Source organism: Dasypus novemcinctus, chromosome 16 (genome assembly GCF_030445035.2).
Source record: "Dasypus novemcinctus isolate mDasNov1 chromosome 16, mDasNov1.1.hap2, whole genome shotgun sequence".
In the NCBI taxonomy this organism is placed as follows: domain Eukaryota; kingdom Metazoa; phylum Chordata; class Mammalia; order Cingulata; family Dasypodidae; genus Dasypus; species Dasypus novemcinctus.
The window spans coordinates 77,233,909-77,254,308 of record NC_080688.1 but is presented as its reverse complement, the minus strand read 5'-3'; positions in this window follow the sequence as shown (position 1 = coordinate 77,254,308).

Below are 20,400 nucleotides of genomic sequence, written 5' to 3'. Positions count from 1 at the left end.
TTCCATCTTCATTTTCAGAGCAGTAGGAGCTGTGTGGTCTTTTATGTCTCTGGAGAGGAAACATCTGCTCTGTAGTCCCAGGGTTCACTAGCTCCATCTACCCCAAGGGCAGCCAGCTCAGTCAGATACAAATGTTCTAGTAGTGAATTTGGTCCTCGTCTCCTACCTGTATTCTCCATTTTCTTTTTTGCCGTTTTGGCTTTTGACAGGCCTTTTGTTAAGAGCCAGAGGACCCTGATGGAACCTGCAAAATGCAAGGCAAACAGAAAGAAGGAAAAAGGAATTCTCATTGCTGAAAAAGAACCATCAGCACTAATTAAATCATCACCCATGCCATCAAGAGAACCAGAAAAATGTTCCAAATGAGGATATGAGAGGAAAATAAATAACAACAATCCCAAAAGGAATATTTGAATTGTTTATCAATTTGTCTCCTTGTGGCTGTGCAATTCTCTTAATATTTTAACTGTCCTTTTTTACCCTAAATAAGCTGAAGTAAACTCAAAACTTGAAAAAATATCCAGAATTTTGGAATCCAATATTGTACATAGGCTTTGTTTAACCCCTTTGGTATTCTTTCGCATTCTGTCCTAAGTGGTTTCTTCTTGACTCTTAACTTATTTAGTCTTTGAAGTTTTCAAAGTTTTATATAATATGAAAAATTACACATAAAAATAGATTTATGGCCAAGGTTATCACCTCTTTCCTGATTTTGATAAGGTATTTTTAAGACATGTAGATAAACACTAAAACTCTTCAAAAACAACCAGAGTTATCACATGGGCTGTGTTTACATCATGATAGTAAATGCCTCACTCCTAAATGAGGAAAAGGTTTAAACACGAAATTGTTAGGGCTTATACTTTTGTCACCATGGAGCTCATTCCTTGCCATTGCAGGATGACATCACAACTGAGAATTACTTGTCCTAAAACTTCTAGTAAAGTGAAATAGTCCTGATACAAACTTAAAGATTGTATACTTAATCCTGTTCTAAGGGTTCTAAAATGCCTTCTCCAACATATGGTGTTTTTATGCTAGTAAATAAAATAGAGGTTATTTCTTATTTATGAAGAACTGAAGAACAAGCGTAATAGGGATGGAGTGCATGTTAAGAGTAAAGGAACCCCTTAAAATATGTGTGGACATGAGTGTCTAAGTCAGCAGTAATGAGATTGTGGACGGAAATTTAAAATGTAAATGTTTGAATAAAGATGCTTCAAACTGGAAGCTTGTTCTAGGGATTGTTTCTACATAAAGGTAGAAACAAATGTTTCAATTTCTATTTTGATACAAACTACTTTCTCATTTAAAGATATTACTCTCTCATTTAAAGATAACCACTACATAGAACCCACCAGTGGGTGATGTTAACATTCCTGGCAGTCAGTGGAGATCAGAGAAACATATTCTAGACAGTTGGTTTATCATTGGAACACTGCTAGCTAATGTGGTAGCTGTGACAGTTTTACATTTTATATTTATTTTATCATTAACTGTGTATGTTTATTTTATGTATATAACACCACTGCTTAAAAACAGAAATCAAAAGGAATATTTACATTTAAAAAATTTTGAAACAAATATGTAAAATATTAATATTTACTAAATATGGAGAGGGCACGGAAGTGTTATATTACCCTCTTTGTGTTCTATATGTTAAACTTATAAATAAAAAGACATGGACCATGTATATTTTGTTCTTGAATGTATCTGAAACACCTAATATGAGTGATGGTCCATAGTAAAACCTCAGTGAATAATGGGAGGGTGGGTAGTTTCAGACCATTTGGAGTTAACTTTGGTTCTAAAGATAACATTTGGTACACAAACACATTTAAGCAAACAAGCAAGCACACTATCAAACAAATAAACAAAACTATTTTTTTTTTGAAAGCTAGACAAGCCTTGCCAGACTATAGTCATCTCACTCTGCCCCGCTTTCTACTCTTTCCAGCCAGTGACTTGGGGATGAACTCAATTTCAGTTATATCTGCCTTAGCTGCCCAGTTCTAACTTGTCCTTTTCTGCACACTCACCAAATTTACTTTTCTGCTTAAAGATCCAGGCAAAAGCCACTGCCCAGAGAAAGCCTGGGGGACTGACGCAGCAGCCGTCAAGGCACCGACTGGCCTTCTGCATTTCCTCCAGAAACGCGTAAACCACTTGAGCCCTCTCCTTAGGTCTGGGCTTCTGCAGAGCCTGTCCTCCCCAGTTCTGCTGGATTGCTCTGCCTACGTACAGGCTTGCCACCTTGCAGACAAGAGCTGCAGAACCTGTCCCTGCCCCCTCGGCTTCCCTCATGTCGACGTCGTTGCTCAGGTTATCCCCTGCCCATCTCACTGTCCAGCACACCTGATCTGCCCAGGTACAGGGATCTTCCCTTTTCAGATGATTTTCCCATAATTTGCCTAAAACAAATGTGCATTTTCAGTTTGTCTTATACTCTAAAATCATAAATTCATATTTGCCTTTCACATATGATAGATTCTAGCAAAAGTTGAGAGTTTCTTTGTCCCTTTATTTTTCTATTTTGCCTAATTATGAGTATTTTATGTGCGTTTTGGCCAAGCTATCTAAATCGTTTCTGCCCTAATTTGATATAAACAAACAAAAGTCAAGTTATTAACCAGAAAATGAGGATATTCAGAAAAAGTCACTCTCTTATAGATCTCACTCTATGTTAATTAGGGAAATGAAGATCACAGTATTTTACACTTCTCTTTTACCTTTTCTCTCTCTCTTTCTTTGGCCATGGCGGAAGTGAAGACTCTAGGGATTAAAAGAGAAGAGTACTTGGAATTATAATGAACAACATTCATTTGATGAATAGCAAGCCAGAAATTAGAAACCTCACTTCACCCCATACTAAGGAATAGATTTCAGATGCACTAAGGAGTAAAAAAAATTACACCATAGAAAAATCAGATAAAATATCATCATGTATTTATCTGATTTCTGGATGAAGAAGGGATTTAGATAAAAAGCAATCAGAGGCATGCAAAGGAAAAAAGGGTACAATTAGGTTGTATAAACATTTAAAAGTTACATGTGAGTTTTGCTTCACAAAGACAAAAATGCATAAGTTAAAAATATGAACAATTGATTGGGAAAACTGCTTGAAACAAATATAGTATCTTTCATTACAAAAAGAGTCAATTCACACTGATGTCAAAACACCAAGACCTGGCTGATAAAGGATGAAAAGTCATGGACAGCCAGTGCATAAATGCTGAGCTACATTTGGTAAACCAAAATAAATAAAAATATTTACCCATAAATTAAATCAAATTAACAAAAATTGTTTAAAACAATATTAAGCAATCTAGTCTAAATTTGGTTAAATGAGTAATATTTAACACTACTATTGGGTATGTAAATTGCACAACTACTTTGGAAAACGATCTTGAATTAAGAAATTTTAAAAACCTTAACCACTGATGTAGTAATTTTTAAAACTTTCTTAACTATTGATGTATTTAGAATAATTACTTACTCAGAGTTTAAGTAATTATTATAAATACAGGAAAAAATGCTTTATTTATATCCAAATTTGTGCAATGCGGTATTATTTCTCACAGTAAAATAAATCAAAGAGTCTCATAGGTTTTTAGATTTTAATCATTTATTTTATTGTCAATCAAAGCCAAAAACAAAAGAAATTAAGCAAGAATACTTAAATATTTAATATTTCAAATATGAAGTGCAGTGATGAAGACATAAATCAATTTATTATTAGGTAAACAGGTCCTTGGGTCCATTGACTTTAGACAAATTGCCTGTGATTGACCTGGTGGCACCAACCTACAACTGTGCTCATCATCCCCATTGTCTCCATGCCCTGTCCTGCTGTGATGCTGATCCAGCTGGACATCTTGACACCAAACCCTTCTGAAATTTGCCCAGGACCCTTGTGCTTTGATCAGAGCTGCCCGTCTGCTCTCCTAGAGGCAATCCCACATTTCCTAGGTATCTGAGCCTCTGCTTGGTGGCAGTTGCCTCCTTCCTTCCTCCTCCAGTTTCCATGGTTCCTTGAGCTTAAGAGAATCTAGATTCCTAATGTTCAATTCTGTCTGAGCTGTGACAGAGATGCAGAATGACTGGCATTCATTTTTTCTCGGCCACACTTGTCAGTGTGTCTTTAAATGCTAATTATTGATTTCTACCTCTTACTGACTTTTAGGAACCATGCTAAGTGTTTCACATATATTATCATACATAGTCTTCCCGTGTTCCTTTTATTTATTTTAATTGTTCCTCTATGACAGAAACAATATTATCCCCAGTTTATAGATGAAGAAGCTAAAATTCAGGAATTTTAAGTAACTTTCCCAAGGTACCATGAAGGACAGCAGAGGCAGAATTCAAACTCAGGACATATTGACTTCAAAAAGAGGTCTGTATTTCCTAAGTTCTACACCAGAAAATAATGGGGTTTCACAGCAGACTAATCACAGAGAGAAAAGATATTTAAAATAGTAAGTGAATATTTGACGACTTTAATATTTACAGGTATTCTACCTGAAAAATAAGGAAGACAGAGACTTAATGTTACTTCTTTTTATATCCACAGTACCCAGCCTTCGCATCCTGGTGAAAGTAATCTCCAGTAGTGTCTGCTGTTTTCTCTAAAGAGTCTTCTTGGAGTCTCAGTCAGGAAAGATTTAATGAAACTGGTAGAAGATGCAGGAAAGACTCCCATTTCAAGAGGAAGTATTTTGGAAATTAGAGATGTTTAAATGTGAATGGCTCTTATAAAATGCAATTAAGAAGGGTCCTACTAATTTATATTTTAGTATGCAATTCAACATTCTTATATTTTATACTGGAATAAGTAAACTATGTAAAATATATCTGAATATACACAAAAAGAACAAAGCATGACCCCAAATTTTTCACTAGAATTGAATGATTTTAGTTAAATCTCACTCTATTGAGTATTGTTTGTCCTCTCAACATTACCCTAATGAAAAGACTACCTGAGGCAATTTTCAAGATTTCTCTGTGACATTAGAAGCTTGTGTTTTGTCCATTCTCAGGCAGTATCTTATCTTCAGGTACCATTTGGAATTCATCGACATGCTCTACAATTTTCACTTAAAAATTAGCTCCTGGGATCAGATAGATATCCACTGGTGCTTCTCAGGATGAGATGGATGGATTACTCACTGAATCAGAATCCTTAATGGTAAGGAATTTTAATAAGTTCTGCAGTGGATTCTTACGCATGCCCAAGATTAGCAAAACCCCTGAACTATAAACATATTCATTTCTATGGTTATACAGTAGCTCTGCATCTATTCTAGAAAAGGGAAGGGCTGTGAAAGGTTTGCATGCTAGCATCTCCCTCACTCCTATTCCTGTGTGACCTTGGCAAGTTATGTAACTCTGTATCTCCTCTTCCTTGGCTGTAAAATGGGGTTAACATATAACATTAAAAGTTTGTTATAATAGAAATGTGGGTAAAGAAGCTGGTACATAGCTGGCGCACATTATATATCAAATAACGAATTTGCCCCTCCACAGTCTCCCTCCCTAGTCTCTTCGCCTTTTTTTTTTAAGATTTTATTTATTTTCCGCCTCCCCTCCCCCCTACCCCACTTTCTTTTGTTGTCTGTATCCATTCGTTGTATGATCGTCTGTACCCATTTCTCTCTTTTTCTGGTCTTCTCTTCTCCTCTTTCTCCTCTAGGATTCAGAGGAATTTGACCTGGGGACATCTGATGTGGAGAGAGGCTCCCTGTCAATTGCGCCACCTCAGTTCCTGGTCTCTGCCGTGCTTCACCTTGACCGTCTCTTTAGTCTCTCTTTTTTGTTGTTGCACCATCATCTTGCTGTGTGACTCACTTGCATGAGTATTGGCTCGCCACGTGGGCACTCACGTGGGCACTCAGCTCACAGCACGGGCACTGGCTCACTGTCACCATGTGGGCACTCATGTGGGCACTCAGCTCACAGCACGGGTACTGGCTCACTGTCACCATGTGGGCACTCATATGGGCACTCAGCTCACAGCACGGGCACTGGCTCACTGTCACCATGTGGGCACTCATGTGGGCACTCAGCTCACAGCACGGGCACTGGCTCACTGTCACCATGTGGGCACTCATGTGGGCACTCAGCTCACAGCACGGGCACTGGCTCACTGACACCATATAGGCATGCTTTCTCTTCTTCTTTTTCACCAAGAGGATTGAACCCAGATCCTCCCATATGGTAGGCGGAGGCCCCATCACTTGAGCCACATCCGCCTCCCCTCTTCCTCCTTTAATAACTTTGTTAGAAATTCAGAATATAACTAAGATGAGGTAAGTCATTCTTCTGAGGGTTTCTGTGTCAAACAAAATCATACATGGAGCAATGAGGATTTTACATGAACTATATACTTTTATTGTATTATGCACTAACATAAGCTAAAATAATTATTCATAATGTGGCAAGATTGATTATTTTATAACAACATGTACAGATTTACAGACAAGGACACTGAGAAAGAGAGGGAACATAAAACTGACTCATTCTAGTAATAGTTAAGTGTTGCAACAAAGATCCAAGTTCAGATAGACCACATACCCAAACTTGTCCTGCAGCAGCATCTAACAATTTCAGTTACTCTAATTTTATTTTATGTTTTCAGAATCAAAACTTGGATCCTGCTTTTGATTTTTAAAACTCCAGTCCAAGTGCTTCAACTCATATAACTAATAGGACCAAGAAGAAAACATAAATGAGAGGAAAGGGCTGGGTCATATTTAACTGACATGCAAATGGATTTACATTTTCCTTTACCATTTTTCTTGAAACACATGATCCTCTAGATCTAGTTTTTCTTTCCCTACTATGATAGCAACATAGTTACAAAGAAAACCAATAGTGAGTGAGAAGATGGTATGAAATGACAACTGACCCTTGGCCTCAGAGTTGGGCCAATGAAGAAAGAGACTATGTGACAAAAAATAAGATGCTAAACCTCACCTCTGTGTAAAGAACGTAACTACCACCCATTCCAGCGGATGCCCTTTGTACTGAAATTCAGGCCTTATGATTCCAGATATTCTGATTTCCAAAGATAAGTTAAAAATCTCAATTTTAATTTGACATCTCACTTTTGATTGTAGGTCTCAAACAACAAACGACAACAAACATGCTAAACAATAACAAAATACAATGCTGGCCAAATAAAACAGGTTTGCAGGCAACATCCAGCCCACCAGCAGGGTTTTGGAACCTCTGCTCTTGAAGAAAAATAAGAAACAACCTGGGTCTTAGAAATATATACTTAATTATGGAAAATACTTGTGATAAAAATGGCCTCAGGACTTGGGGTTTTTGCCTCAGCTCCTTCCAATTGAAATGCACTTCCCTTAAATTTTTGTTTGCCTGGCACCTTAGGATTGGTTGGTCAGTTTTCAGCTGAAAAGCCACTTCCTCCAAGAAGTCTTCCCAGTTCCTTCTATCAAATGCCCACTTCTCCCAGTCACGTTCTATCACACTGCCTTGCTTAAGAATTGTCGCTGCTATCTGAAGTGATGCTGTTTGCTTCTTTGTTTGCTTATTTATGGTCTGTCTTTCCCAGTGAGGGTGATTTCCCTGAGAGGAGGAACCTTGTCTTTCTTGTTCACTGTTGTATCCCAGAGACCTTGAATGGTGTCTTATACATAGAAAGCACCCAACAAATATTTCATGAGTGGAAGTACCAGTTATTTACTGAACATCTCCTGTGTGCCCACATGCTAGAAGTTTGGAAATAAAGTACTCTAAGGCTGCAAAGGTGAGAATAAATAAGGGAGGGCAGCTCTGCCCTTCCATTGATAAATACTCAGTGGCCCATCACTGATGGTAGGTGCCATGTGTCACCTTGGCCGGGCACTGGTGCCTAGTGGTCTGGTCAAGCAAGTACATGGCTAATTGTAATACAAGGACAATTCATGACCTTAAATCATCAGTGAGTTGATCACATCTACATTTAATTTCACCTATAATCACCTGAGGAGATTGCCTCCAGCAGTAAGAGATGTCTCATCAATCAGTCGAAGGCCTTAAAAGGACAAATGATTTCAGCATTCAGAGCGAGAATTCCCATCTCTACTTCAGAACAGCAGTTTCTCCTGCAGAACTCATCAAGGACCTTGATCAAAGTTCCTGGCTTGTAGCCTGCCTTATGGAATTTGGACTTGTGCATCTCCATGGTTGCATGAGACAATTTTATAAAATCTCATAATATTTACAGGTATCTGTTATCAGTTCTGTTTCCCCAAAGAACCCTCACTAATACACCATCTGTGAACATCAGTGGAATAAGTGATGCTGAGAAATCACAAATAATGCATCAAATTCATTTAATTTAAACTCAGCCTCCTAAAAAAGTTTTTTTGGGCTTAATAGCCATAGTATTTCAATGTATCAGCACATTATGTTCCACATTATTCCAGAAATTGCATACTTGATTTGACCACAGTTGCTAATAAAAATGACCTTTTACAAAACGATTAGCCATAGCATGCTCATGGGACGCACTTACTTTGTTAGGCAATTAATCCAGCATACTACAAAAAAATTATACATTTTATATATATTAAGAAAAGTAATTTAGATGTTTCAGATACACTGTAAAGATTTTGTAGATGGAACAAAATACGGCTTTTCATCTACACACAGTCAAATGGTTTCTTAATAACACAATTATCTTCGACTGATTGATTCCAAGAACTTTGCTAGTTTTTCCAAACTGTACTGTGATATTTTACATCTCATATCACTTTAATTTTTAAGGAACAAAGTGCTTCTCACTTTTTCTAAGTGACCTTTTTGTCTTTTGGCAAAGCCAACTCTGAACTGCACACGGCTAAACTTGGGATTCCTAGAATTGATAGAAAATTAGCTTGGCCTAATAAACTTCATGCATGGTTTCCCACTGCATCTGCATATTTAAAGAAAAACAAATATAATAATCAGGTTTTCTAAGTGAAGCTTCTACAAACTACTCTTATATGAAATCAGGAGTTCACTAATAAAATTGTGGATAATGGCTGCAACCATTTGGCATCAAGCCTGTCTTTCAGAAGTTTAACTTTTTATTATCTTGGGAAAAGAAAGAACCTGTGTTTATCTTTCCCTGTGCCTCTGCTGGAATATGGACCACAGAGGGAATCATTATACCTGGATTGACAAAATTGTTAAGATATGGTTTGGGACCTTTTCTCTGGATGTGGCTTCCAGAAGCTTAAAAGTAATCCTGCCACATACGTACAAAAACCCCAGGCACTACCATGAATCATTTGGGGGAATAATTTATTTAGGTTAATATGTCTAATGATATAAGGTTCCCTATGAATAATCTTTTGGAAACTTAACAAAATTTCCATAGGGATGCAGTAAAATCCTCCAAAATTTGGTAAGTGGAGTTCAAAATAGTCCAACCATATTCAGTTTGTGGTCAGGTGAAGATAAAATATTTTTCAGCCAATTTGCTCTGAAACAAAAGCATGAAAATAAAGATATGAGAATTGTACTATATGTAACTGACTTTGCACAGATTTAAGAAAATGACATATGATCAGAGGATTCTCTTTCTCTCAGCCGAAAGATAAAATCTTGAGCACACTCCTATTTGAGGAGGAGGTTGTGCAGAACTCTGACAGGTTTTTGCACGGTGTTACTGTGCAACTAGAAAGACTTCCCGAAAGCTCACCCGTTTAGCTCCAAGCCTTGCACCGTCCATCAGGTCCGCACGTGCATTTCTACCTCATCTAGCCTCATGTCCTAATCTGTGCTACCTCAGCCCTCCCCACCTGTATCCCTCCCGCTAATTCACTGACAAGGATGCCCATAAAGGTGTTCACAGGAAAGGAACTCAGAGCCCTGCTCTAGTCTCGCCTTTCCCACATGATTTCCTTTTGACAAGTCTGCTTGTTTTTTTAGACTATGAGCTACAATTTACCTTTTGTTCTCTATATAATACTCAATTTTTATTATTATGTCAATAGAGAGGCAGATCTATAGGAGTCACAAAAATAAATATTGGCCAAATAAAGGAAAAATTATAATATGGTCCCAATAAAAATGCGATATGGCTCTAAGCCTTTCGGAGGATGTGAATGTGCCAAACACGGTCTCATCCAATTTGCACCTCCAGTTCAATATGGTCCCTCAGTAGTTTTATTTCAATCACCAGACCATATTAATTTTACCAAATATTTCCTCTTTAGGGGTAGGGGCCTAGGAGAATGCTAGTATTTTGGTGGAACTCTTAAAAATAAGGCATTATCATAATTATGATTACTACTGTTACTGCATATTTGGTGCTTAGACTTTCTTTATTAAGAAGTGAGTGAAGGCAGAATGAGTAAGTAGACCTTAATATAAATTGATATACTGCAGAAAGAAGCCATGAGGAGGCAGTGGGGGAAAGGGCAAGAGGTGGGAGGGCCTGAAGCAGTTACCATGAAAGTCAAGGGGCCACAGGGAACCAAGGAACAGTACTTATTGGGTGTCAGTTACCTTTGCTGGAGGGATGGGCCACAGAGTGGGCTGTGGCCAGGACTGGAAGGGCCATACCCTTATGCAAGCTGCTATCAGAGGTCAAAGACTTTTGATCCAGTTTATGAAAGACAAGTACCATTTTTATCCACCTCATACAGATTAAAAACAGCATGCCTAAAGAGCTTAGAACCACACCAGGGCAGCCATGTCCAGATACAGGAGCCCTACATGGCCCTGCCTCTCCTGATTAGGACACTCCTGGCTTGTTATGACATGAAGGATTCAAAAGTTTGAAACATTTGGAGGTATCCCATCAGATAAGATGGCAAAAATGCACAGCTTCGATTATTTGAAAAGTTTTAATATAAATTAGTTCTATCTCCCTATATCAACTGCTAATGGAAGGCTCTACAAGAAAGCCAAAGACTTGTTTACAAATGAGAAATATAAAGGCTTAGATTTGGTGATCGAAATTCTTTCAAAATGTCACAAGAGGAACATCGGGTAATTCCATCAAGAAGCCAAGAGGAAAATTAGAGCCCTAGAAACCTTAAGTACGTGAGCACTTAAATAACTGAATCCACTGCCTTACAGCAGAGTAAATAGAGGAAAACACTTGACCTCAGCTGTAATAAGCACTTCCTAGTCCTCGAGGATTTATTCTTATCATTACATATGATCAAAAATTAAATAATTCAAGTCATGACAATTAGCATGCTGCCGCAGCCCCAGCAGCCACAGACCTGAGGGTACAGAGCTTGTCTGCAGGTTGCTGGTACACCCCCAGGAGTGTTCTGATGCCTTCAACACTCTCTGGGTGTAATGGCATGAGCCTATCTTTGAGGAAAGTACAGATGTCCATGTGCGCAGGAGAACACCCGGATTCGGCCCTGAGGTGACAGAATTTCTGCTGTGGCTTCTGAGGGATGGGGTGTTTCTGGTGATTGTAGAAAGACTTAGCAGGCCATCATTTTTATCGTATTTATCTTAAATGTTTAAATCACAAGGTCTGCTTTAAAAGGCTTGATTTAGAAATCTTTTGTGACAGCTTGATATTATTTTATGAATGCCCAAAAGAGAAAGATTATTTTTGTAAACTAATCTATTCCTTTGGGTGTGACAGAGCTTGTGTGCATTACATTCATCCGAGTGGCTTTTTGCTTAGATTACCTGTTGAGGTTGCTTTAAAGCTTTCTGACTACATCGTAGGGCATGAGTCTGGCTGAGCCCTCATTCCCTTGCAGGGTCTGATATAAACAGAGACTCACACAGACAGTCACACAGAAGAGAGAGCGCTGTCACATTCTGCCACAGGGCAGAAAGGAGAAGGGCAAATAGCTGAGTCCCCAGGGAGAGATGAGCCCTTTTGCCCGATAGCTTATAGCTGAATTCAGGAAGAGAGCATATCAACAGACACTGATATGCAAGACCTGGAAAGAAACAAGCCCCATGCCAGAAGTGAAAGGACTATGGGATCACTTGAGCATGACGCCTCAAGAGGCTTGGCCCACAGAGCTCAAGAGGAAGAGGAAGCCCAGAGAGGAAGGAGAGACCAGGCCGAGATGACCCGCCATCTTGCTTCAACATGTGGCAGCTGACTTTGGTGAGAAATCACTTCTTATGTTGCCCTGAGTTGGACTTTCCACAGCTTTGGGACTGTAAACTTTTACCCCAAATAAACATCCTTTATAAAACCCAACAGATTTCTAGTACTTTGCATCGGCACCTCTTTGGCAGACTAATACACCTACTATATAATTTTGTTAAAATATACCTAACATAAATAATTTCTGAACATGAGTAGCTTTTCATTCGTTTATTTACATACTCATCAGCTCCTCAAAACCTGAAGAAAAATGTGTTATGCTGTGTTTTCTGAAAGAAGCCATGGTAATTTCTTTAAACAATTCTGTTAACTATCATTTTATAATCTTTTTTAAGAGGGCAAGATAACATCAGAGGCTTAAATTCAAGATCTCTAATCCATCTGAAAGATTTATTTTATTGGGGAAAAGTTCTGCTTGTTGCTGCATGTTCATAAAATTAATCTTCATAATTTGTATTTGGGTTCATATCTATGTTCTCATATTTTGGAAACTGACAGAAGATGAAAATTTTAGTGGACCATAAATTACCTTTACTTTGATTTTTATCCTCATATGAGAGGCCTCTACCCAGGAGAAACTCAATAATGGAAAAGTTACTCTCCTAAAGAGTTTTAAATCCCAAATAATAGAGGTAAAGAGTTTACCTAAACGAAAAAATATTAACTTTTTTTCCCTTTAAATGACTTTCCCTTTTAAAAATCAGAAATGTTTGTGTCCTTTTTTAAAATTGAAATTTTCTTTTCCTTTATGAACTTGATTTTGCTGGAGGGCATTCTAAATCTTTCATTTAGAAGGATTTGAGAAATGGCAAGTCCATCTACAGTTTGTACCTTCTGTGTAACAAAGGAAACTCAGTTATATATTAAAATATGTTATCTAGCTCCTGATATATGGATGCACAGTGGAATACAAATTAAAACATGTAATGATTTTGCTTCTTTTGACAAAACATTTTGACAAATTTAATATAAAAATACATAACATAGAAATTTGACTTTAATGGTGATATCTTTCTCTCTCTGAACTGGGTTGTCCTTTCTAAAGACACTGAGATATTTCTGTTCTGCATAATAATTTCTGTGGCAGTGTTGTCTGGTTTGGGACTCACATCAGGAAAGATAGTCAGGATTCTCCAGAGAAACAGAGCCCACAGATTCTGTTTATGTAAATATTATGAGATTTATTATAGGAATTGGATCATGCAACAGTGGAGATTGATAACTCCAAATTCCACAGGGCACTGCAAGTTGGGAATTCTGATGAAGGTTTCAATGAATTCCCCAAGAAAAGCATTCATGTGGGACACAAATAACTTCTTGTTCTTGGCCCACTCTATCCACATACCTTTCCTCCAGGTCTCTTAGTTACCAATTTTCCAATTATTCTTCTTCCAAGTCCCAGACCACTTCACCAAACCACTGGCCACAGCCCATGAATCAGTGTACAAATGCACCTCTAGACATTTCTCCTCTCCCAGAAAATGAACAACCAGGTATACTGCTTTAAGTTTTTGTCCCCTGGGAGGATTTCTCTTCACAACTGTGCTTCAGCTGAACAATAATTTCTGTGCTTTGGTGGCTGTACAGTTTGGGAATAATGTCAGGTTATACAAAAATTCCAAAGGGTTGGTATTTTTAAATATTCTGTATTATACAAAACAGGTGAAAAAACAAAACATATTGCAAGGGAAGTGTCAAATAAACCTACACTATTTATTCCTAGATTAAGTGTTTTCCTTGAATGTTTTTTTCTCAAATTCTCATGGGCTATATTGGAAGAAGAACTGTAAGGAAACCTAAACACATGCACTGCCAAGTCTATAACTGCTAGAAGTTGCCAGCTCCCCCTTTTCTGATTCCATCACTCCTTCTCTTACTCCCTAAAATCAATGTTGTTTCCTACATATAAAAGTACCCCAAGACAAGGAAAACCAAAGACGACCCCATAAACCAATCCCCAAAGGCCATACAAAAGGCCTTCCTGACTCAAAGTTGCCTCCAAGCCTAGCCAAAGTGAATGCAGCACAGAATGGCCAGTGCTGGATTAATTGCCACTGGCCCTCAGAACCTTTCCACATTTTAATCCCTTTTTTCTCACCTCACAGACATGTACAACTACCTTCTTCCCCTAAAAGGACATAGGACCAACGAGCCCTGTGAAGGGGTCTGCGTGGCAAGGAACTGAGAATGGCTTCCAGCCAGCAAGCAGTGAGGAATTGAATCCTGGCAACAGCTGTGTGAATTACCTTGGCAATGCGTCCTTCCTATGTGAGCTTTGAGATGGCTGCAGACCTGGCCAATATCTGACTTGTGGAAGACCTTGAAACAGAGGATCCAGCTAACATGTACCTGGCTTCTCAACGCTCAGAAACTGAGATTATAAACAGTTGTTTTAAGCAACTAAACTGTGGTGTAATTTGTTATGTAACATGATAACGAAGGCATCATGCAAAGCTATTTATGTCCCTAGCTCTAGATTCAGAATCTGGTAAGAAAGAATCCAACTGGTGGAGCCTAGAATATGTACTTGCACTCCAGCTGCTTAGAGGCAGCAGGGCAAGAGTCCTGCATTTTTAACTTTTATAGTTGAATGTGGTATCTACCTCACAACATGACACATAAGGGAGATTACCCCAAACATAGGAGAAGCTTTCAGATCTTGGCCACAACCAGGAAATCCTAGTCCCATTAGGAGCTAATATCTTGCCTTCCTATACCCATATAAGGTTCCATTTTCCTTCAGTGATTAACCACTGTGGAGGAGGCAACTCTCTCATCCAATTTTCCCTGGACTCCTGAAATGGATGGGAGCTGGGAAGGAGTTGGAAAAGTATTTTATTTGAGCTGCTTATTGATTCTTATGCTTATATTGAACCATGTGAATTGTCCCAGAGATTTTAATTCTCATGTACTATTCCAAAAACTGTAAAATGATCACCATTATGAGTTAGTTGAGGCAAAGAGGAAAGCCCTGAAATATTAGCAGGCTTTGATTTTTCCCTGGGAACACTTTCAAAGAGAAACACTTTCAAATAGGTATTTCCAATAGTAATAAAGGGAGTTAAAAATCCAATGGAAAGCCCAAGACAAGCAAGGAACAATAATCCTACCCAGGACAAAAGCACAGACCTCAGAACAGAGAAAGGCATCCTAGAGCTGTGGGTGGTGCTACAGGAGGCTCAGCTGGAAGCAGCCCCAGGCGCACAACTGCCACAATCCTGGAGAAAGAGGATGCCAGCTTGAAGGCAGGAGGACATTAGTGTATGAAATACTCAGGGACAGAAAGATTGTGCCAGTGTGGGTGGCAGGCTCACCACAGAACCCAGAGCAGGAGGGAGAAAACTATATCAACAGAAAACAGAGGAATCCCCACAAGCTGAGTACCCAGCAAGTATTTCTCCAACATCTACTATGTGTGTGACACTGTGAGGGGCATTAGAGAGATAATGAGGATGTGGCAGTTTGATATTATCAATATGAATTCCAAAAAGAAATACTGATATGTTTGTAAACTGCTCTGTTCCTCTGGGCTGGTGATACCTTTAGACTGTATTGAATTCAGAGGTTTCACTAATAAATTATGACTAGGGTTTTGATTGGACCACATCAGTAGGATGTTGAGTCCCCACCTGCCAAGAGGGTGGGGACTCATAGAGAAAACAACAAGGCAGAGTAGTTAGTTGGAGTTTTAATCCAGGAGCCTGGGAAGTAAATACACAGAGAAGCAGATATGTGAGGAAAGAGAGAAGGCTCCATTAGACACAGCAGAGGCCCCAGGAAGAGAGAGTAGCCATTCACCTGAGAGTTTACAGCTGATCTTGTGGAAAAAGCAGAGCAGTTGAGCCTGGAGAGAAACAAGCCCTGGGAGAGAGATGAGATTTATCCCAGCCTACTGCTGATATTGGAAGAAACTGGAACCACAGAGCCGGAAGAGAAAGAGGAAGAGGAAGAGGAAGCCTGAACCCTTTCAGAGATCATCCACCATCTTGTATCAACACAGAGCAACAGACTCTGGGTGAGAAAGTACCTCTTAGGGTACCTTGAGTTGGACTCTTTAGGGCCTTGTGACTGTAAGTTTCTACCCCAAATTAAATACCCCTTATGAAAACCAAACAATTTCTGGTACTTTGCAACAGCACCCCTTTGACTGATTAATACAGGAGATGTTTAAGTACCTCCTGTTTTTAAGGAGTACACAGGATCTTGTGGCAAACACAGGTGAAAGCCAGGACAAGACTGAAGTACAAGTAATATAATAGAAGATGTGAGAATAGAGAGGAGGGCATTGGGCTGGCCACTTATTATATGTAAGTTGCAGAATGTTGGAAGCCCATTAATTTCCCTTGTTTTTTTAAACCCTTCATCTCTCACTATTTCAATTTGTCAGAGGATTTATATCTGGTGACTATTGTAGTGCCTAGAAAGATGAATGCTTTGATTTTATTTTGAGGGGAATGTGAGGTCGGAGCCAAGCAAATTGTGACAGACCACTACAAGATGACCTTTACATTTGGGTGCCTAGACGAAAGGGCTATGTGAAATTTCCTCATAATAGGAAAGTTCATTTAACGATCCTGCTACCTTTCATCATGATTGTGTACACAGAAAAAGCCCTAACCTTTTTTTTTTTCAGTCTAAAATTTATTATCTCCAAGTCACAATGCTGATCCCAAATGTGCACCTTTTAAAACAGTAACCAGAAAAACCCCAGACACACATATGGAGAAATCCTGGCAGCTAAACACAGGGGACCAACAGAGAAAACTGTTTAAAAGTCTGCCCACAGGCTTGAGGAGACAACTTTGGGTTTAGGGAACAGGGAACAGCGTACAAAGTTACCCCTAGAAGAATCTTAGCTATTTCCTTCTGGGGGTTACAGCTTGAGTGCCCATTCCTCTCCACGCTCCACCCTATCCCACCCTGTGTCTCAGAGAGGATAGGCCAGCTGCCAGAAAGAGGGAATAGAAACAATGACATTACTGAGGGAGAGACCAGCTACCACCTTCTCCTTCAGGTTCGGTAGCAGGACAGGGACAGCCGAGTTACCCTTGGCAGACACAAGCGCTGCAGGAATGGGAATCTCTTCGGCAGAGGCAGCAGGGGAGTGGTTCAGTGCCACAGGTAGGAAGGGAAGAGGTAGGAGCCCTTAGCCAGGGGGTGACTGGTTTCCATAGGCCTTCAGCGCAGTGTGGTATCTACTTTCTGCTTATAAGGACAGGAGTAACTTAAGGCCGCAACATCTATAACATGTTGCAGGAAAGATATGGAGAGGAGCAATTGCAAAGCTCAGGGTAGAATACTTGCCTCTAGAAAGATGCACTGGTCCACAGCAGCTGAAAAGGTAGGAGGGATGGAAAGAACAGAAGCAGGGCCCTTGAATTCTACTTATGTCAAAGACAGCCCCGAGGGCTGTGTGACTACACACCCCGAAATTGTGAAGGGCTCTCACTCCACAAAAGCACCAGGTTTGCCATCTCTTTCCACAGTAAAGAATTTGCCCTCAGTAGAGGACTTCGCCCCACCAAGGTACAGGGATGGATGAAGGCCAAGACTCCTAAAAGCCTATGTCATACAGGAGAATATCTACCCACCCACCTGGAGGTTTTCTCCACAGTGCGGCACTGTGCAGAGAGCTATGCTTCCACAGGATTAGATGAATTAAGAGTTAAGGAGTTAAGACTGATCAAGTTACTTCTCTCTGCCCTTGAATAACCTCAATAACTTAATTAATAATGACTTCTTCAATGCATTATATTAGTATACATTAAATATGTGAAACACTATCCTTTTTCCCTAACCAAATTCTACACAATTCTTCCTGGCAAATTTGAATATGCCAGTGATAGCAAAGCAATTTGGAGGAATGAATGGAGGCACAAATTGCACAGTGCATGAGCGAAAAATAATGACTGATAGAAAGACAATTTCTTTTTCACCAGTATGTAATTTAAGAGTGGTCCATGTACCATTTCCTTCATTATCTCAGCAGGCAAGATTGAAATAAGTCTGTCATTAGTGATATTAGTGGAATACATTTTTCCCAAAACCATAGGCATATTGTATTTGTGCAGATATGAAGTCAGGTAATTTCGGTAAGGAAGTTGGCAATTATAGAACCCTGTATGTTAAGATTTCATGATTGCAAATAAGCAATCATTAAGAGAAATGTTTTCTAAGTGGTAGGCTGTCATCTTTTTCTTGAGTACTATAAAAAGAGTGAAGGAAAAAATTAGTTTAGAACATAGCTCTTTCAAGACTTATTAGCTCCAGCTTTCAAGGAGATGGATCACAAATTGTCTGCAGGTTCTCTCTGGCACCACCTTTACCAGATTAGATTGTTTGGGGTCCTTTTTCCCAGAGCAGATGCAAGCCTATCCAGACATTGTTTCTGCAAGTCAAATATATACCCCTAAAACATACAAATATATGTGCAACCATTCAGTTATATCTACTTTCCAAAACAGAAACTTTCCTCTGTACCAGTTTGACTACCTCAATCATTTGAACCTACTTACTCTTGGTTACACTAACCCATGTGCTTAGTCAATACTTCCCAACAGCAAGGGGGACCATTCATACCACATTGTGAAATGCTGTGGGTCTTGATTTAGTCTTGAGGAGGTACTAGAGACTTTTTCCCTGTTTACCTTGTTTACCTTGCACAGTAGTTTTGTTGAGTGATACTGGACTCTACTCTTTCCTTCTAGTTATTATAGTAGCATAGGAAAATCAACATCAATGCTATCATGCCATGGACCTTTTCATGGACTTTTGTGTCTTTAGTGGCCAGTACAATATCTATGGCATAGTAGATGACTTGCCAATTATTTTATTCATCATATTGAGTGGAAAAACATTTACCATCCCACATATAAGGGAAAATATTGTTTGAGATGAAAATATACAGTAAAGGGGAGAGTAGAAAGAACTTATGTTTCGAAACCTTCCTCTATTATAATCCCACATATATTCTAAAACATATATTAAAATAATGGATTTTATATTTAAAATAAAATTATAACCATCAACACATCTACTTATACTGACCATCTATCTTCAAATATCCACATTCCTCATTGATTTAACTCTGTAATTATTGATGATAAGAAGAACTTGCAATAAAGAATCTTCCTTCCCAGTTCAATAACCTCTAAAATTCCTTAGTTGTTCATTGTTGGCATTACGTTCTTCTAGACATATCATGTCCATACATTCTTTAGTTCTCAACTAAATATTATTTTGAAAAGAAGATGTCATTGGAATCCTCTTTGATCCTGTAAGATAACATATAGAATAGAAACCCACAAGTGACCATAGTCTCATTTTAGGCAGCAAAACTGTGTAATAAAATGCATCAACATCAAAACCAATGGTTAGGCTAAGAAAATAGCATCAAAGAATCAGTTTAGCAATGAGAAATGAACCTTCCCACAGCCTAGTTTATAAATTTTTTCATTAATAATTAGCAACAGACCATGTTAACATATGAGTCAGAATCAAATCCTCATGAACCAAATCTACAGGAGCAGATGCTTCCGCATCACTGTACCTTTTATCCATGTCTTCTTCTCCAAGACACTCTCTCCACTGTGGATGCTGTCTTCCTTTTCCTTCAACCCTTCTTGCATTTGGTTTTATCTCTATCATGGCACTTAGCTCCTTCTAAGTATATTTTAGCTTATTTTTCTATTCATCTTTTTTTTCTTTATTATTTTTTAATGGTACATTAAAAAAATATACCCCTCACCCCCCCCACCCTATTCCTCTTTACCAACTTGATCCTCCTTAAAATGTGTACTATTTAATGGCACAGAAAGTGCCTTACACATATGCTGAAACCTCTAACATAATAGATGCTCAATTAATAAATCTAACTGGTCATCTTGCATCTCTTATCTACAATCTAGTACTATAAAATTATTTATATACAGGCCTAGAGAAGGTATTATGTCAAGTACACTGCATTAAAAAGCTATAGTCATATTAGACCTTAGAAGGCCTAGAAAGTGATTATAAAAACTTATGTAATTTGATGGCATTTTTCAGTTGGAAGAGAATTGTTTCTTAAGGGGCTGGGAGGAATAATACATTATTGAGCAATAGTAGTGAAAAGATGATTGAAATAAAAACAAAATTCAAAATTTCTATAAACTTCTGGTCATTAATAATATGACCTGGATGATTAACCACTCAACTAAGAATTTGTATAATAATTCTATTTATGAACCTTACTTATGCTTATCTTTACTTAAGAACTATGATCCATATTTCTTTTTCAACGCGGGTCATTTATTTATGCTTTCAATTCTACA